This window comes from Cervus elaphus, chromosome 30 (genome assembly GCF_910594005.1).
Source record: "Cervus elaphus chromosome 30, mCerEla1.1, whole genome shotgun sequence".
NCBI lineage: Eukaryota > Metazoa > Chordata > Mammalia > Artiodactyla > Cervidae > Cervus > Cervus elaphus.
The window spans coordinates 27,873,885-27,891,566 of NC_057844.1; the positions used below are offsets into that span (position 1 = coordinate 27,873,885).

The window sequence follows — 17,682 nt, forward strand, 5'->3', positions numbered from 1 at the left end:
AGCATGCAAACTTAAGATTGACTAGAGCCTTTTTTTTTTTTTAATAACCTTTTCTTCTCCCCAGAGAGATGTCCGGGACTCACAATGAGGTGCTTTGTGAGCTTCCAGCCAAGGTTGATTTGGCACCTCCGTCACAGAGAGCATGTGCAGACTGTGACAGGCTTTCAAGGAAGCCACTTCCCACATGTGTTCCTTTGGTTCCCTCATTGGTGCTCGGGAACAGGAGGCTGGCTCCTCCCGGTGAGATGGGTGCTATGACAGATTAGACTTTTATGCAAGAAAATCAGTCCTGCGCAGTTGATATACTGCTTTAAACTTAAAGACCCCTTGGGACCTGAAACTGTAAGGTAAGCAGGGCTCAGCCACAATTCTTGAACTTTCAAACTGTGAATGTAATTTGAGAATGCTTCTTAAAACTCTTTTTTGTTTAATGTGAAACTTTAACATGCTGCCTTCTCCTGCTGTCTTTAAGAACAACAGCTCACTGTCAAACATGCACATACAGCTCTGATTTTAAAAGACAAAAAAAAAAAAAACACCACACAAACCTGTTGCTTTAAAAAAAATTCTTCCAAAATGAAATAGTCACATTGATATGTTATACTTTTAAACTTGTGTGAATGTTCTCAGGATAGACCAGGCTTTTTCTCTGTTCTCAGTGTAATCAGTATCCTTTAAAATGGGATCAAATTATCTTTGCCACTTGAAAATGGGTCTGTATGCAAGACTAGTGCTGTAGAGAGAAAATCCCAGTGGAATTGTAACCAAATGTCAGTCCAGGTCTGAGGGTCTGTATCTTAAGTGTCGCTGGGTGCCTGTTTAATTTAAGCATGGGAGGGGAATTAGTGAAACCCTGCTGTTACATGGTGTTGACACTGCTCTACAAGACGTGGAAACTGCTGGGATCAGGTGTTGCTGTGTGCAGGCCAGTTCCTTGTGATTGTGGCAAATGAAGTTGGGAGGCTAGAAGTTACTCTAATGCAGACTAAGAGTCAGAGGCTTGTCAGACAAAAGATGCTGCAGAACAAGTTCAACAGTATGCATGTAAAGCGGTTACTTGTCTAATGCTGTTAACAAAATCCCAGTCTTTCTGTAGAAATTCATAGGTGCTTTTAATGATTTCATTCAAGTTCAGACTCCAAGGGTGGAACACTGGATACTTTCATGTATCCAAATGATCTAAGAGAGCATCACTGTAACATCTCTCTCTGTTGGAGGGGACGATAAGATGCTGAATCTTCTGTCTGTGCTCTGTAGGCCGTAAAGGAGAAGACCGACACCTATATTCATGCTACTTCTTTCTCTTAAATCTGTGCCTCTTCTCTCCTAGTTTGCCTTTGGCACTTCCATGAGGACTAATTGTCAGTACCTTAGACTTTCCCTGAGATTTCCAAGCCTCTTTTTGTGCCTTTTTCATGGACAGCACCAACCTGCATCCACACAGATCAATTAGATTCTTGCTCGTTATTGTCTTTCTCCCCATGACTTGTGGTCTATGTTGTTATACTGCCTCAAGGGCACATTCTTGTGATACAAGTTGCTTTCAGTTTTCAGGCTGAGAAGGTGAACCCCAGAGGGGCGAGGGCACCCTGCCTAAAGTCTGAATTGGCAGTACAGGTGGGGCCTGACCTGGACGCCATCTGCCTTCCTCCAGGCTTTCTCCCTTCCAGGATTAAGCTGCCTAACCTGGCCCCAGGTATTTCCATGAGCCTACCCTTTGAACCACATTACTGATAAACTGCACACGGTTTAAGCAAAGTACTTAATCACTCTAAGGATTAGAATGTCTAAGCTACCTTTGGCCTGAAGAGAAGAAAATTCCCTCACCAGGCACACAATAAAGAATGTGGGAGAACGGAGTGGCTCTCTGAGGATTTTTCTCCTTTTCTCGTTGCCCTGTTTCTTGCTAGTCTCGGCACAATTTTTTTTTTTATTTTTTAAACGACTCAAGAGAAAAGGTGAGGTTCCTAAGGAAAAGAGGCTGGAGCTGTTTACTTTGTACAGCTAGGACACCCAGGATGCAAGGCTCACAAGGATAAGCAGTGGGCCTGGATTAGCATTCCAGCCCACCTCTGCCTTGTGGAAAGAGTTATTTTTAACCTGACAATATTTCTGCACATCTGCAATCCAAATACCCTGTACGTGAGAATAAATATTTAGGCAATGTGTTAGCTTTGTTAACCAGACACTACATCACAGCCATTCTTAGGAATTCCTTTTCTTATTTTAGTAAAATTAAAAGCAGGAGGGAAAAAAAAAAGAGTTGCGGGAGGAATAAAGGTGAAATATATTGCCTATGTCAGTTCAGGAAAAACTGCCTAATAAGGGATCATAATTTTTTTTTCAAGATTTCTCTCTTTATCTAAGGATGACATCTCCTCTATTGATTCACTGAAGTTCTTGTGTTTTTCATCTTTGAAAATCTTGAGTCTTTTCCTCATAGCTGTATTCAGACTGATTTCTCAGCATCGCAATGTTTGGGGGAATTTCCAAAAGGTAGACAAAAGCACTAGAATTATAAGACTAAGAATTCTCTGTCACTGTTAACAACCAAACCCTGTTGAAATCACCACCATTACAGAACTCATATTTAAAGAATCTCATTTGCCTCTAGAGCTAATAGTTTCCTTTTGTTATTTTTTTTCACTTTTTATTGAATGAATGGAAGGCTGAAGGAATAGCTGAATTTATCTTCTACAATTTCACATCCCATGTGAAGCACATTCCTTCAATCATTCTACCAGTTTTTACTGAGATTACCCGGCATGCAAATCTAGGTAAACAAAAACCCTGAGAGACATGGTTAGACCATTTATTTTTTAAAAGCTCTAGGAAAGTGAGGACTATGACTTAGAAGTTAATAACCTGACTGTATCTTTTCACAGACAAGATGGAAGATAATTTAAATATTTTATCTATGTAATTTGGTGTGTTAGGCAATATAACAGAAAGTGCAACCTATCACCTAGGTACCTGGTAGCAGCATGACAGGGCTCAGGGACACATGGCTAACAATTTCCAGGAGCTTTTGGTGACTCCTACACACCTGCCCTCTCAGACAGCCGTAAATGTAGACCAGGAGGTAAGAACAGGGTCAAGCAGCAATCATGGCCCTGGAACCACACTGGTTTTTAAAATCACAGTAGTAACAGTAAGATGGGTCAAGGGAAAAATAGCATCGGGATACCTATAGGCTGGGAGAATATTAAATATACGTCATATGCTTGATGTGATTCTGTAGAAATGCCAGATGGTGGAGAAGTTGAGCAATTTCCTTGAGAAAATACTTGGAATAAAGTGCCTGGACATCATCCTAGCCACGTTTGCCGGCACTTATTTTAAGTAGGAGGTTACTCCCCATTGCTGTCTTTTGACAGTTTCAAGAGGAACTGAGACATATTGCTTAGTTTTCGCAAACTGGCAAGGTTCAAAAATGGTTTGTTAAAGGAGTTGTTTGTGGAACAACTGAAAGAGATACTAGTGGATCCCTAGAATTAGAATAGACTTACTAAAAAAAAAAAAAATCACCTTGATGGTCACATATCTTTTCTCAAGTGTATTATTAGCTTGGTAGACAGCATGTAAAAGCATATAGCCAAAGGTAATTTGGTCTAAAGCAAATTGGTCAACACAATAAATTAATTGAAAATGAAGATCTTCCATCATTATATGTTCCATTATGGGTGATAAAACATAGGACAGCTTTATAAAGCTGTAAGTATCTGTAAACATTATTTTACACTTTTCAGAACTTTTTATTTATATCACTATGTATATCCTTTATCTTCAAACAATTACTTTGTCTTTATTGTAAAAAGTTTGAACAATTAAGGAATTGCTCAAGAAAAGCTAAGTATCAAGCAAAAGGAGCTAATTATTTGAAGCCAACAAAGTAATTAAACAATAGACTATCACTGTGATTTATGTATTATTTTAGACTTTTTAAGCAAACACATGCTCATTATGGGAAAATTATAAATACAAACCAGAAAAAAATTGTTTAACATAATGACATTCAAATAGGGCTAACCAATGATTTCACATTAAAGTATGATAGCCTTTAACATGTGTTTCCAATGGCTAACACATGATATTTTACTTACCATATGGCATTTGAAACCTAGTATATTTTTTAAAAATAATCCATCAGTTGATAGACATTTACATTCTTCTAATTAATTGCTGAATAGTCAGACTGTTTCATTCTAAATTATAAGTAAGGCTTAATAGGAATAATAACTGGAAATGAGCTAGAAATTTAAGAAATTAAACCACTGAGAAAAGGCAAAATATGAACAAAAATATATAAGGTGCAAAATGGGTCACAATTCTGTCCAGAGTATGCAAAAAATGACCAACTTTGAAAAAACACCGATTGGCATTATTCTGTTTTAACTAGATTATTGTTTTGACAAAACTGTCTTCTTGATGAAATTGTTTTTTGTCAAATTGCTTTTAGCTAAATTAAATCTGGCCAAATTAGTGGGAAGCATTGTTCAAGGAAATGCAATAGACGAAATACTACTTACCACATGAACTTCAATGGGGCATTGTGTAATTCTTTCATGATGTTATTGGAGACAAGATTAAGAAATATGAGCTGAGCTAATGCAATCAGGAAGATTAATAACTGGTTGAATGAACATACTTAGAGATACTTCTTAGCAACTGGGGATAGGGGGAGCTGACTGGTGTTGGTTTATAAAAAAAAAAAAACTGTTATTGGTCTTATCCTAATATTTTCATCAATGTTTTAGATAAATGTATGTTTAACAAATTTCTTAATATATTATTGCTTTGACATCACCAAAATCCAAACAGATCTTAACATGTTGGAATAATGATCTGAATCTTCCTAGATCTTTACAGCAATGATAAATGTAAGATTATTTACTTGGTTTGTAAGTGTAAATGTACAAATACCAGTTGGAAGAACTTGCAGTTGTGAAATAAAACTTTGTAATTTTGGTTGATAGTAATAAATTCTATACAGTGTAGACAAGGTAATGTGGCCTTTGGTGACATTGTTAGAAACATAATGGAGGAGTATGCATGGGACATGCTAGCTATATGCAGAGATTTGTGCTACCTATAGTGCAAGCCTTTAGTTACAGCCCAACCCGTGTGACTTCTGTTGCTTGTGAGTATACATTCCATCCTTGAACTACCCTTGAATCCTACAGTCCAAATTATTGGTCAATTAATATGATGACTTTAAGACTTCCTATTCCAAAGGATCTTTTCATTTCAATGTTACTAAGTCATCTGTGGGTGAATATAGAGAGGAGGGTAGTAGTTAGCCCAGAAGGGCAGGGGAAATCTCAAAGTCTCTAGAAGATTAAGAATAATGGTTAAATTTTGTAACAAAGTATGGTTGGACAGTCAGGACCCTGTAGGACAGGGTCAGGTAAGAAAATAGTCTTCACATTGTGTCAGCAACCAGGGGAAAGATTTCAGATGCAGTCGAACAAGCTGTGGAAGCCTCAAAGGACAAGGACCATCTGAGATCCAGGAGACGGTGTGGAACACACCAGCTGAGCCAAGGCATGAGAGGCTGGAAAATGCATGAATTCACTCTGAAATGAAAGAAAGACTCAGGAGAGAGGGGAAACCACTGATGAGCTGACCTCTTTTCCCTGTGCCACTGCTAGGACTGTGTTTACATGGTAGAGACTTCTGCATTCCTTTCCATTTGTTTCTACAAGGGTTGCTTTCCTGTATCTGTGCTCTTGTTTACCCATCTGCATCTGTTGATTATTGGCTTGAGGCTGAGTCTTTATCCCAGGTCTGCAAGTGATTCTCAGAAACCTATGATTTCCATTGCTCTTAATCTAGAGTCACTGGAAAGAAGTCAGTACATAGTGTGACTTACAGCACAGCCTAAGATTTAGAGCTAGACCCTGCAACATTCCAGCTTTGGGAAAGGCATGTAAGGGTTATCAGTATGTTTCCTCATGGGTAAAAATAGAGATCATAATAGTATTAACCTGGTAGGGCTGTCAGGAGAATGAAATAAAATCACGCCTGGTAAACCACCTAGCATGGCGACTGGAACATCCAATAAAGTTTTTAATTCCTATTGTTTTTGCTCTTAATTAGCCTCCATTCCAACCCTGTATATACCTTGGGAAAGAGAACTTACTTCTAGTAACGAAACTGGTCCAAAAATATTCCCTAAACACTGTGTAAACTGAATAGATAATGTATCCCATATACATGATTTACCACTTCTCAAATACATGTAGGTTCTTTTGTGGTTAATAAGAACTAAAAACTGTATAGTAAGTGTTATGTAGCACTGTGTGAAATTCTTCAACAATATGAGCAAACATTATATAGTACTTAGCTTGACAGATACCCCAAACACTTTAAATATATTATTACCTGATTTACTCTTCAGAGCCCCCTATGACATAGAAACTTGAATTATTCCTAGTTTTCACATGCTGACACTGAGGTAGAGCAGTGCAGAGATGGAACTGACATTCAAAACCAAGCAACTGGATACAAGGTGTCTCAGCTTGTAACCACTGTGTTCAATTAACATTGCCAAGGAGTCTTCTCTCTAGCTTGTGTGTAATTCCTAGACTAAAATGGTGTCTAAGATTCCGTCCATAATGCTACCCATAAATGCTATGATTCTGTATAGTGAGTCCTGAACCATATATCTGTAACATTTAAACAGCATGCATTCAGAGAATCGTTGGCCATTTCTTCTGAGATCCATGGAGGTGGTGTATAAATTTTCTGCTGTTTAGAGATTAAGAAGCTGTGGCATGCCAGTCCGAGAAATTCTGCCAAAAGGCCTGGGGTCAAAGGGATGTGTAGACCTTACTAAAAGGCCAAGTCTCATTTTAGCAGCAGCTTCTCTTCCTTCAGGGGCAAGTCGGGTTATTTTATGTCTTGGTTTATCCCAGACCCCTGTGGGCAGGGGCAGAGTATACTGACACATTGAGCCCAATGGCCTGCACTGAACCAGCCAAGTGACATTGACTTATGACCACCCTCCTTGGGACCTTCATGAAGCATAAGTTATGACACATTAAGAGAACCCTGGAGAGAGTCAAAGCTTGGCATTCATTTTATTTTTAGCTTAATGGTTCCCTCTTTTCTCATTTCAGATCAGTCCTTTCTCAATGGCTGCTTCTGAAAGCCAGCCAGCCTCTAGTTCAACAACATTACTTAGCCTCATTATTGGGAGAAACATGGGAAAGCCAAAATATACAAGCACTTTCCCCTGCAAGAGAAAAAATATCCTAGGTAGTGATTACTCCATATTTTGAAATTATCCTATTAGGCATTGTCTTTCTATCAAAATTAAACAGTACAAAGGATCTGGGTGAAGGCAGCTGGTGGAAAAAGCATCATTTCCCTTGAGCTGCTGGTCAAAAGGAATAATTTGAATGTTCTTATTACTTACTTAGAGGTACAAAAGTAACCATTACTTCTAGACCATGATAAGATTAAGTAGTATCCATGGATTGTTTTCTTATTTTTTGTCCTTAACTTGATATCCTCCTCCACGTTTCATAGTAGTAGATTAAGAGTTCTTAATGTTTTTTTTTTCCTACCTTTTTGGGGGTAGGCATGGGGAATCATATATACCCTGAGAATATGAAAAATGCCACAGGGGTGCTTTCTTGAAGATTTTCATAAACTGCATAAGATGTGAAAGGGCTCAGGTGTTCTCCTATTCTGATTTTCTTTTTTTTTTTTCTTTTTTTTTTTTTCTATTCTGATTTTCATATACAATGAGTCACAGGTTAAAACATAATCAAGAATTACCTTGAATAAGGAGCAGGGACTTGCCTTTAAGGAACCTGAGTTGTGTTGTTGGATGCTTCACTGGGTGGCCTAGTAACAGGGACTCCCATCTCCTCTAGCCTCCTGTTCTCTCATAATTGTGACATTTACAACATAGTCTATAACCAGTTTCTCCCACACTGTCTCACTGTATCCTTTTGGTCCAGAGGAGTAAGGCTTTTAAATTTGATAACTGAAATTCAAAGCAAGCAACTTATTTCCTCCAGGTGAGAAAGAGTATTAGTAAGTCCATCACATGCAGCAAGCTGTGAATGCCTCAAACTTTTAACCGAATTTCAAAGTCATTGTAGCTCTGTGCTTCCTCAGAGAAGAAAACCTCAGAAGAAATGTACTATTTATGTTGAACCCCAAATGTTGATTTGTTCTTTCTCACTATACCAAAGACTCAATGACTGTGAAAACGAATTGAATGCATATGCGACTGAATCCTTATTTAATGTGTGTGATGAGTGACAATGGACCACAGGAATATGTAGAATCAAGAAAGCCTGCATGGGTAGTTTCATGTGGTGAAAAAGGTACCAAGTAGAACAGAATGTGATGTTGAAATATTAGTGCCTCTTCAGCGCTCCTACATTTTCCCTCCCAGGTCCTGAGTTCTAATTGGAAAGGACGTGTAATCGCTAGGATCAAATAAATGTCTGTTTCATCTCTGGAGCAGTGAGGACAGAACAGAAACTAGTCCCCACTGGTGTCTGTACAGCCTAATTCTCATTCCCCTCTCCTGAAGAGGCTGCACTTGGACACGTCCCTTCCTGTTACAGGTTGCCAGGCCCTCTTCAGAGCGGTGAGGTTAGACTTTATCACTGCTCAGACTGGAGGAGGAACAGGTGCTGCAGTGTCAAGTTTAGGCAAGTAAAACAGACACTGGTCTCCTCATTCAAGGGAGTTTGGAAACTGTGGGCCTCTCATTTCCCTGTTAAGAGAAGCTTTAAACTGGATCAGATCTGAGAGAGCCCATCTGCCTCCCCACCCCCTGCTCTCCTTCCTCCCTCTTCTTTCTCTCTTTCTCCTTCTGAAAATTATAGGCAGGGAAATATATGTGTAGATAGTTAAGGATCTTTGGACTTCTAGTCTACAGTGTGACAGACTATGTCTTCTGAACACCAGGACACAGAATTTCATCACCTTGTGATGGACACATTTCATTTTACAGATTCAGGAAATGGGAGTTCAACGGGTTAACAGATGGTCCAAAGTCACAGAGTTAGTTTGAGGGACAGAAGTGATTCCTAGTGATGCTTTCTCCCAAATCATCAAATTGTCTGCCAGATAATACTACTGCGAAGAGTGACTGAGCTGAGGATAGATACAGGAGAGCAGAAACAAATAAAGACCATCCAAATGAGAACAAACAGAGGTGATTTATTTAGAGTTTACTGTAACAAGGGAGTCAGCCACCATCACGTGTACTTCAGGGACTCAAAGGTAGAGGAACATGACACCTATTATAGTGGAAAAAGGGAAGGTGAGAAAAGGTGTGATCTTTCTGGACACTGCTGGCAAAAGCAGGAGGAGGGCTAGCTAGAAGTGCAGCATCCCATATGATTGGTTAGGAGAGCATTTCTTTTTTTTTTTCTTTTTCTTTTTGGTTAATTAACTATTGAGTTGGAAGCAGGGATTAAAATAGAACAGGGAATCTGACCATCTCTCGCCAAGTCCTGACTCTGATGAGCTGACTGCTCAGAGGCTGGCCTCAGAGTTCGGTTGTTACATTTGGTCTAGCCATTGCCGGCTTGTACATTCAGTCTCTTAGGCAGGATTGATAAGGAATGCAGCCCCTTTCCCACCTCCCAGAGAAGACACATCAGTGATATCTTTGAGTCTTTCTTTCCTTTACTCTCTGTGTTCCATCTATCACAAATTCTCTCCTTGAGAAATCTCTCTGACATTTACTCTTTCCCTCCCACCAAGTTTCTTGTTGAGAACATCATCTCGGGAACTGCCAAAACTCTGACATAGCCAGACTCCTTCCTCCATTCCCCTGACCATTAAGACTATCCAGCAAACTGGCCACTCTTAGGCTGTCCTGTGCTGTGCTTAGTCGCTCAGTTGTGTCCAACTTCTTGAGACCCCATGGACTGTAGCCCACCAGGCTCCTCTGTTCATAAGGATTCTCCAGGCAAGAATACTGGAGTGGATTGCCATGCCCTTCTCCAGAGGATCATCCCAATCCAGGGATCAACTCAGGTCTCCCTCATTGCAGGCAGATTCTTTTCTGTCTGAGCCACCATTATCCCCAAACCAGGTGCCTCTGTAACACCCAGGCTCAAAGCAAATGAAACACCTAATATGCCTCCATCCTAACCAGTGATGATAAATCTGTAAATTCTTCAGCCCGACTTTTAAATCCCTTCATGGCCTGGCCTGCATTGCCAACCAAGCTTTATATCCCCCGTCCCTTACCACCACTTTCCCAGATAGCCAATGCTACAGGTGGTAACCCACACAAAGAAAGGCCCTAGAATAGGCACCCAATGGGTTATCAATTTGCCCTCAGTTAGGCCTTGTGGTTTCTTTATGTTGTATGGCCACAGTCTATACCCTCACACTTGATAGTCACCACACAGAAATATGTCATAAGGTCAACCTCAATTCATCTTTTAGATTTTTCTTAGTATTTTATAATTTTGAAAGTATTTTTCATATTTGTCACTTCAAATGATTCTCCTAACAAACTTGGGAGGAGGTTTAATATGATATTATATAGATGAGAAAATACATGCTTCATTATGTGATTTATCCCAAAGTCATACAGATAGTAGATGGGAAGAATAAATAAGTCAACAATATTTTCACAGTCTCTATTCTTAGAACCATGTTCTGGATATCCATCCACATGACCACTTTTTTTTTTTTTTTCTTTTTCTGACCACTTATTTTACATATTTTTTTCTGACTGCTATAGAATACTTGTGTAATATATAAAAGGTTAAAAATGAAAGAAAAAAATCACTTATAAACACTCCCCTATAGATAACCAATGTTAAAATTTTATATATTTCTCTGTAGTTCTTTTTCTACTATTCCAAAATAATTGATCCCAAACTATATATAATTTGTATTACTCTTTGTAATACAATTATTCTTTGTTAATTAAAATATGACAGATATTTCTCCATGTTTTAAAAATTAATAAGAAAAAGATTCATGTGAATATTTGATGCATAATAATTCATTTTTGTGTACATAAAAAATAATAAACTATACCCTAAAGCAACTAAACATTTAGTTTGTTTACAACTTTTCTATTTTTTTAAATGCTATCAATTTTCTGTCCATAAAGTATCTTGATCACTTACTGAGACTAGTTCTAAGATTTCTATCATTAAAAGCAATATTGTGTGATACTAGAAAATTATTTTCTAGAAATATAGTTCTAATTCAAACTACTACCAGCAGTTAATGAGAATAAACACTTCACCTCACTCCCACCAGCACTGAATTTAATATTCTCCAAATCTTATGAAGTATGTGGAGAAAACAGTGTCTCATTTTAATTTGTATTATTATTGTTTATTGCCATTGAGACCAAAATTTTTTTTTTTCAGATTTTCATCAGCTTTTTATATTTCCTCTCTGGGAAGATTTTATGTCTCTTTACCCATGTGAGTAATGGGGTTGTGGCTGTTTTCAAATTAATGGGTATGAGCTTTAAACATTAATCTTAACCCTTTGTGATCTCTTCTGAGGCAACTACAGGAAGGGCTAGAGCACAGCATGCCATTGACTTCCACAGATTTCTATTTCTCTGTTTCCTCAGAAAACAGCTACAAACCTAGGAGTCACATCTGGTAAAGAGGGGGAGGTTTTTCTCAACAGAACTGGATTGGAAAGTCCCCAAGAACAGGCATTTCATCCTCTTTTTTTGTACCCTCAATGGAGAACAACAGCCTAATCTTGGACCATGCTGAGGTATAAAAAAAACACTTGACTTCTCAACTTAAGATAAAGTGGCGGGGGGGGGGGGGGGGGACAAGACTGTAAAGTGAAGGTACTTGGCTTGATTTGCTGGGGACCAGACAGCAAATTAAGGGTATCCTATTCCCTTGACCAGCCACAGACTGACTGGAATTCTATGTTTGTTTAAGAAGAGTACTGATGATTTCAAACAGTCTTTGCCAGAGTTTCCAGTAGTCTTTAAATCTCAAAATTTTCAAGACAAAGCAAATTTTAATATCATTTTATACATGCCATAGTGTGTCTATACATAATCAAATTAACACAAGTGTTACTTTGAGCAGTTTTAACTGTTACAAATATCTTTTTAAACCAATAGAAACTACAAGAAGTTGTACAAATAATAGCACTATTTCAAAAAAACTAAATCTAGCCTAATAATATTGACATAAAGGAACATATGAATTTAGTTTAGACAAACTAAACTAAATCCAGCACAAATCAGCTGGACCCTCGCTGGGAAGGGCAGCATCAGGGACACAGCACCACGGGCTCTGCCACACATATCTACCCAGCCTCCACTCTCCTCCCTCAAAGGTCATCTGAGCACCTCTCAACTTTTCAAAAGCTCTGTTCAGAGCATTGGTATCTCTGGAATTTAACAAAGATTGTTATCCAAGAACAGAATGTGAAACTATATCAGGTATGATTTAAACCCATGAGTAATCAAGATTTAGATATTTTATTTGGGTTATAGACATACTTTCCAGATTCAAGTACATGGGAAATCTGAGTTTTATGAGCGATGGTACAGTTGAGGGGGAAAAGAGAAGGCTAGATCTGGATTAGCTGGCCCAGAAAGTCATTTTGCTAAAAAAAATAGCTGCCACTGATATTTGAAAGATAAATTTTTAAAACTGATTTTTTTCCCCAAATTGCGGGCCTACTGACTTCATTTAGCATGTCCAACTAAATGAAGACTTTTGTTCTGCCCTACAATTGCAACTCAACGAGGATATTTTTCCTTTTGCATCCCTGCTGGTGAAGGGATTACTGGAATGAAAAATAATAAGTATGATAAGAGAAAGATTCTCTAGGCTGAGTCAGAAACTATCCCTGTATTAATAAGTGACTTAATTTTTCAATAATTTGGACTTCTTATTTGCCAAAAGAGGAAAAGACTAACTACACTATCTCCCAGAGTTTATGAGCTGTAGACACAAAAGTACTTTGAAAAATTTGGAGCACTACATGAACATAATAAGCATATGTACACCTATGTTTATCGGAGAAGGCAATGGCAACCTACTCCGGTACTCTTGCCTGGAAAACCCTATGGACGGAGGAGCCTGGTAGGCTGCGTTCCATGGGGATGCGAAGGGTCGGACACGACTGAGCGACTTCACTTTCACTTTTCACTTTCATGCACTGGAGAAGGAAATGGCAACCCACTCCAGTGTTCTTGCCTGGAGAATCCCAGGGACGGGGGAGCCTGGTGGGCTGCCATCTGTGGGGTCGCACAGAGTCGGACACGACTGAAGCGACTTAGCAGCAGCAGCATGATTCACAATAGCCAATTCAAATGTCCATCAGCTGATGAATGGATAACCAAAATGTGGTATATATGTACAACTAAATACCATTCAGCCTTAAGAAGGAATAAAATTCTGATACATGCTACAGTACGGACCAAACTTAAAGACATTATGCTAAGCAGAATAAACCAATCACAAAAGAATAAACACTGTATGATTTCACTTATACAAAGTACCTAGAATAGACAAATGCATAGAGACAGAAGCAAAAGTGATTACCAAGGGTTGGGGGAGAATGGAATGGGGAATTGTTGTTTAGAGGGTAAAGATTTTCAGCTTGGGATGATGAAATGTTCTGGGTGGTGGTGATGGTTACATAAAAATGTGAATATACTTGACTGTACATTTAAAAATGCTTAAAATTTTATGTTTTATATATTTACCACAATAAATAATATTTACTACTGTGTACACTATAAAATAAAAACATAATTAATAGAATAAAATAATAACTAGAAATGATAGTAGATAGATTTACTGGTGTAAGTAGTATTGGTAATGAAAATAGCCATAATTTAGGTAGGTTGGAGAAAGTGTTCAGATTGATCAGATTTATGCAAAAGGGTGGGCTCAGCTACTAAGACAAAAATATTTTCATATATTTGTGTAGGTAAAGTGAGACAAAGTGGCCTTTAGACAATTACATCTAAAAATTTCAAAATAAGGACTCCAGAGAAAGCTTATATATGTTGTAAGTATCCTATAAGAATAAATTTAAAAATGAGTTAAATTTCCCTAGAACTTACCCCCAAGCAGTTTAGGGAAAAGCTTTGAACATCTGCTATTTTCTACATGTTGAACTTTAAGTATACAGTTTCAGAGCCTCTGCTGTGTTTTGATACTATCTTGTGCAATACACTATCACTTATTATTTACCTGTTTCTCTTTCCTGACAATACTCTGAGGTCTGTGAGGGCAGGGATCATGTGTCTTCTTCAATACTTGAATACACAGTACCTAGTACATGGCCTGGCACTTAGTAGGTGTGCAATATGTATTTGTTGAATGAATGAACAGATGCATGGGGGTGGAATCATATATTAAGCATATTTTAAAGCGGCTTTGTGATACCATCACTGCAGTGGGTGAAGATGTCTTAACATATCTACACCAACATCCTCACTAGAGGGCTGCAGAGTTCAGGTTCTCCAGGGAAAATTCTTGGGACAGAGGATCAGTAGAGGGTTTGTCTGGGCACACCTGCTCCTCTCAGGTAAGCCCCAGGGGTCTCTGGTCTGAGTGAACCAGGACTTAAAGTCCTGGGCATGATCTGTTCATTGAAACCCCTTTGGAAATACAGGTTTCCATAAGAATCTATATTATTCTGAGGACTTCCTGGGCTACACATCCATAGTGAGATGCTCCAAGCCATTCAGGAAATCCAGGAGAGATATCAGCTTCCATCCCTAAATTCTCTGGCCTATTAAGTCATTCTAGCCCATGTCCCCACGTCTAGATGACTGGCATGGTATGGGAGCACAGACCCAGTTAACCAGACCTGATTGTTTGAGAAAAGTTTATAATCTGATATTCTATGGAAATTTTTCAGCTTTTTTTAGTGAGCCAAGAAAAATAAATTTGTAAGTCATCCACGAGTTTACCTGAATGTATTGAAAAGCTTGCCAGGAGTTCAGGTATTTTTAGAATAGGCTTCCCTTTCTTCCTTCCATTCTTCTTTCCTAACATCCTTTTTCCTTCCAAGCCCCCTCTCCCCTTCCTCCCTCTACTCTCTCTCTTCCCTCCTTCCCTTCCCTTTCCCTTGTTCCTTCACACCTTCCTTCCATAACATTTACTGAGCAGCTACTATTTCCAAGGACTGTTTTTAGCACTGAATATAGAGCAGGAAAAAAGCAGGCTATATAAAATAAGAATTCAGATTCTGGTGGGGCAGAAGGGGAGACAAGCAGTGAATAAAAAACTAGAATACGTGGTGACCATTGCTACGGAGAAAAATAAAGCAGGAAAGTGGAAAGGGGTGGGAGAAGGTGTGGCAAATTTAAGCAGAAGACTGGGGGAAAACAGTAAATGCAAAGGTAGGATGGGAGTGTGACAGCATGGACTACGGGTGGATGGCATTGTTAACTTTCTTAAATTCCTCTGCACTAAAAATCTCTGCTTCTAGTAAGTTGCCCATTTTCAAGCATCAGCACTTCAAGTCTTTCTAGAAGCCCAGTTCAGTTCAGTTCAGTCTCTCAGTTGGGTCCAACTCTTTGGGACCCCATGGACTGCAGCACACCAGGCCTCCCTGTCCATCACCAACTCCCAGAGTTTACTCAAACTCATGTCCATTGAGCTGGTCATGCCATCCTCTCTCTGTCGATCTCATCCTCCGTCGTCCCCTTCTCCTCCTGCCTTCAATCTTTCCCAACATCAGGGTCTTTTCCACTGAGTCAGTTCTTCACATCAGATAGCCAAAGTATTGCAGTTTCAGCTTTAGCATCAGTCCTCCAATGAATATTCAGGACTGATTTCCTTTAGGATGGACTGGTTAGATCTCCTGGCTGTCCAAGGGACTCTCAAGAGTCTTCTCCAACACCATAGTTCAAAAGCATAAATTCTTCGGCGCTCAGCTTTCTTTATAGTCCAACTCTCACATCCATACCTGACTATTGGAAAAACCATAGCTTTGACTAGATGGACCTTTGTTGGCAAAGTAATGTCTCTGCTTTTTAAAAAATTTTATTTATTTTTTATTTTTTTAATATAAATTTATTTATTTTAATTGGAGGCTAATTACTTTAAAATATTGTATTGGTTTTGCCATACATTGACATGAATCCGCCATGGGTGAACATGTGTTCCCCATCCTGAACCCCTCTCCCACCTCCCTCCCCATCCCATCCTTCTGGGTCATCACAGTGCACCAGCCCCGAGCATCCTATATCATGCATTGAACCTGGACTGGTGATTCATTTCACATTTGATAATATACATGTTTCAATGCCATTCTCCCAAATCATCCCACCCTCGCCCTCTCCCACAGAGTCCAAAAGACTGTTCTATACATCTGTGTCTCTTTTGCTGTCTCGCATACAGGGTTATCGTTACCATCTTTCTAAATTCCATATATATGTGCTATTATACTGTATTGGTGTTTTTCTTTCTGGCTTACTTCACTCTGTATAATAGGCTCCAGTTTCATCCACCTCATTAGAACTGATTCAAATGTATTTTTTAATAAGCTGTCTAGGTTGGTCATAACTTTTCTTCCACGGAGCAAGCATCTTTTAATTTCATGGCTGCAGTCACCATCTGCAGTGATTTTGGAGCCCAAAAAAAGAAAGTCTGTCACTGTTTCCACTGATTCCCCATCTATTTGCCATGAAGTGATGGGACCAGATGCCATGATCTTAGTTTTCTGAATGTTGAGTTTTAAGCCAACATTTTCACTCTGCTCTTTCACTTTCATCAAGCATTTCCCTCAGGACTTGAAACCTGAGCTGTACATGGCAGCAGTCACAGGAACCAATTCCTGACCTTCCTCTGGCTGTTGCCTACACCACACTCATATGGAAATTTACCAACAATTTACACTGGTTAGTTCACTCATTCATTCATTTGTGAAATATCTACTATGTACCAATCACTATATTTAATGCTGGGAATCAAAGATGAGGAACCACAGTTGATGCTGTTCACAGGTTTGCATCTAACACTGAGAAACAAATGTAAACATAAATAGATGCAATAAAGGATATACAAGAGGATATACATACAAGAGGATCACTCCTACCTGGGATGATCAGACCTGAAATGGGTTGGGAGGGAGAGAAAATAACAATATCTCAATTTGAGAGCATAGTAGTGATTAATAAAGTCTCTATTTATTACAGATTTATATGTCATTAAATGTTGACTGTAATATACTAGCTTCCTGGGTTGATATATTACAGACAGTCATAGAAAAATATCATCATTTCTTGCCAATAAACATATTTATTCTCTGAAAGAAGTATTCATTGCTGGAGGTCTGATTTCAGCTGCATAATATTTAGGCAGGATTTTAGCTCATGTTATTCAAAATAAAAGTTTATTAAGGTTCATTAGTGTTGTTTATGCCCACTTAACTATAAAGTAACATTTAAATTTGAGTTAAGTTCTCACTAATAATTATATTCTGAATTTGGAAAGGCATTAGAGATTAGGCCTGCTTGTCCAATTAAAGTTAATTGTAAGAAAGACAAATTCCTATTATTAACTTGTGTTTCTACCCCATTCAGAACTGTAAAATGCCATGCTGTTATTTTGTGCACCTATTTCTCAGCATTCGTCCAGCATACCTAGAGACAGGGCAAACAGACTCTTTCACAAGAGACAAATGATCTCCTCCAGGAGGTGTGGCCTGTCAAAGGCCACAGGGGCT

General features: G+C 38.7%; 1 long non-coding RNA gene across 1 annotated transcript in view; it reads left to right on the forward strand.

The window, feature by feature from the left end:
• The first annotated feature begins 226 nt into the window (after positions 1-226).
• Positions 227-17,682, forward strand: part of LOC122686585 — a 148,050-nt gene continuing 130,594 nt past the window's right edge. The window contains exon 1 of the long non-coding RNA XR_006338838.1: positions 227-347. This is a non-coding gene — a long non-coding RNA (uncharacterized LOC122686585). The remainder of the gene's footprint in view (positions 348-17,682) is intronic.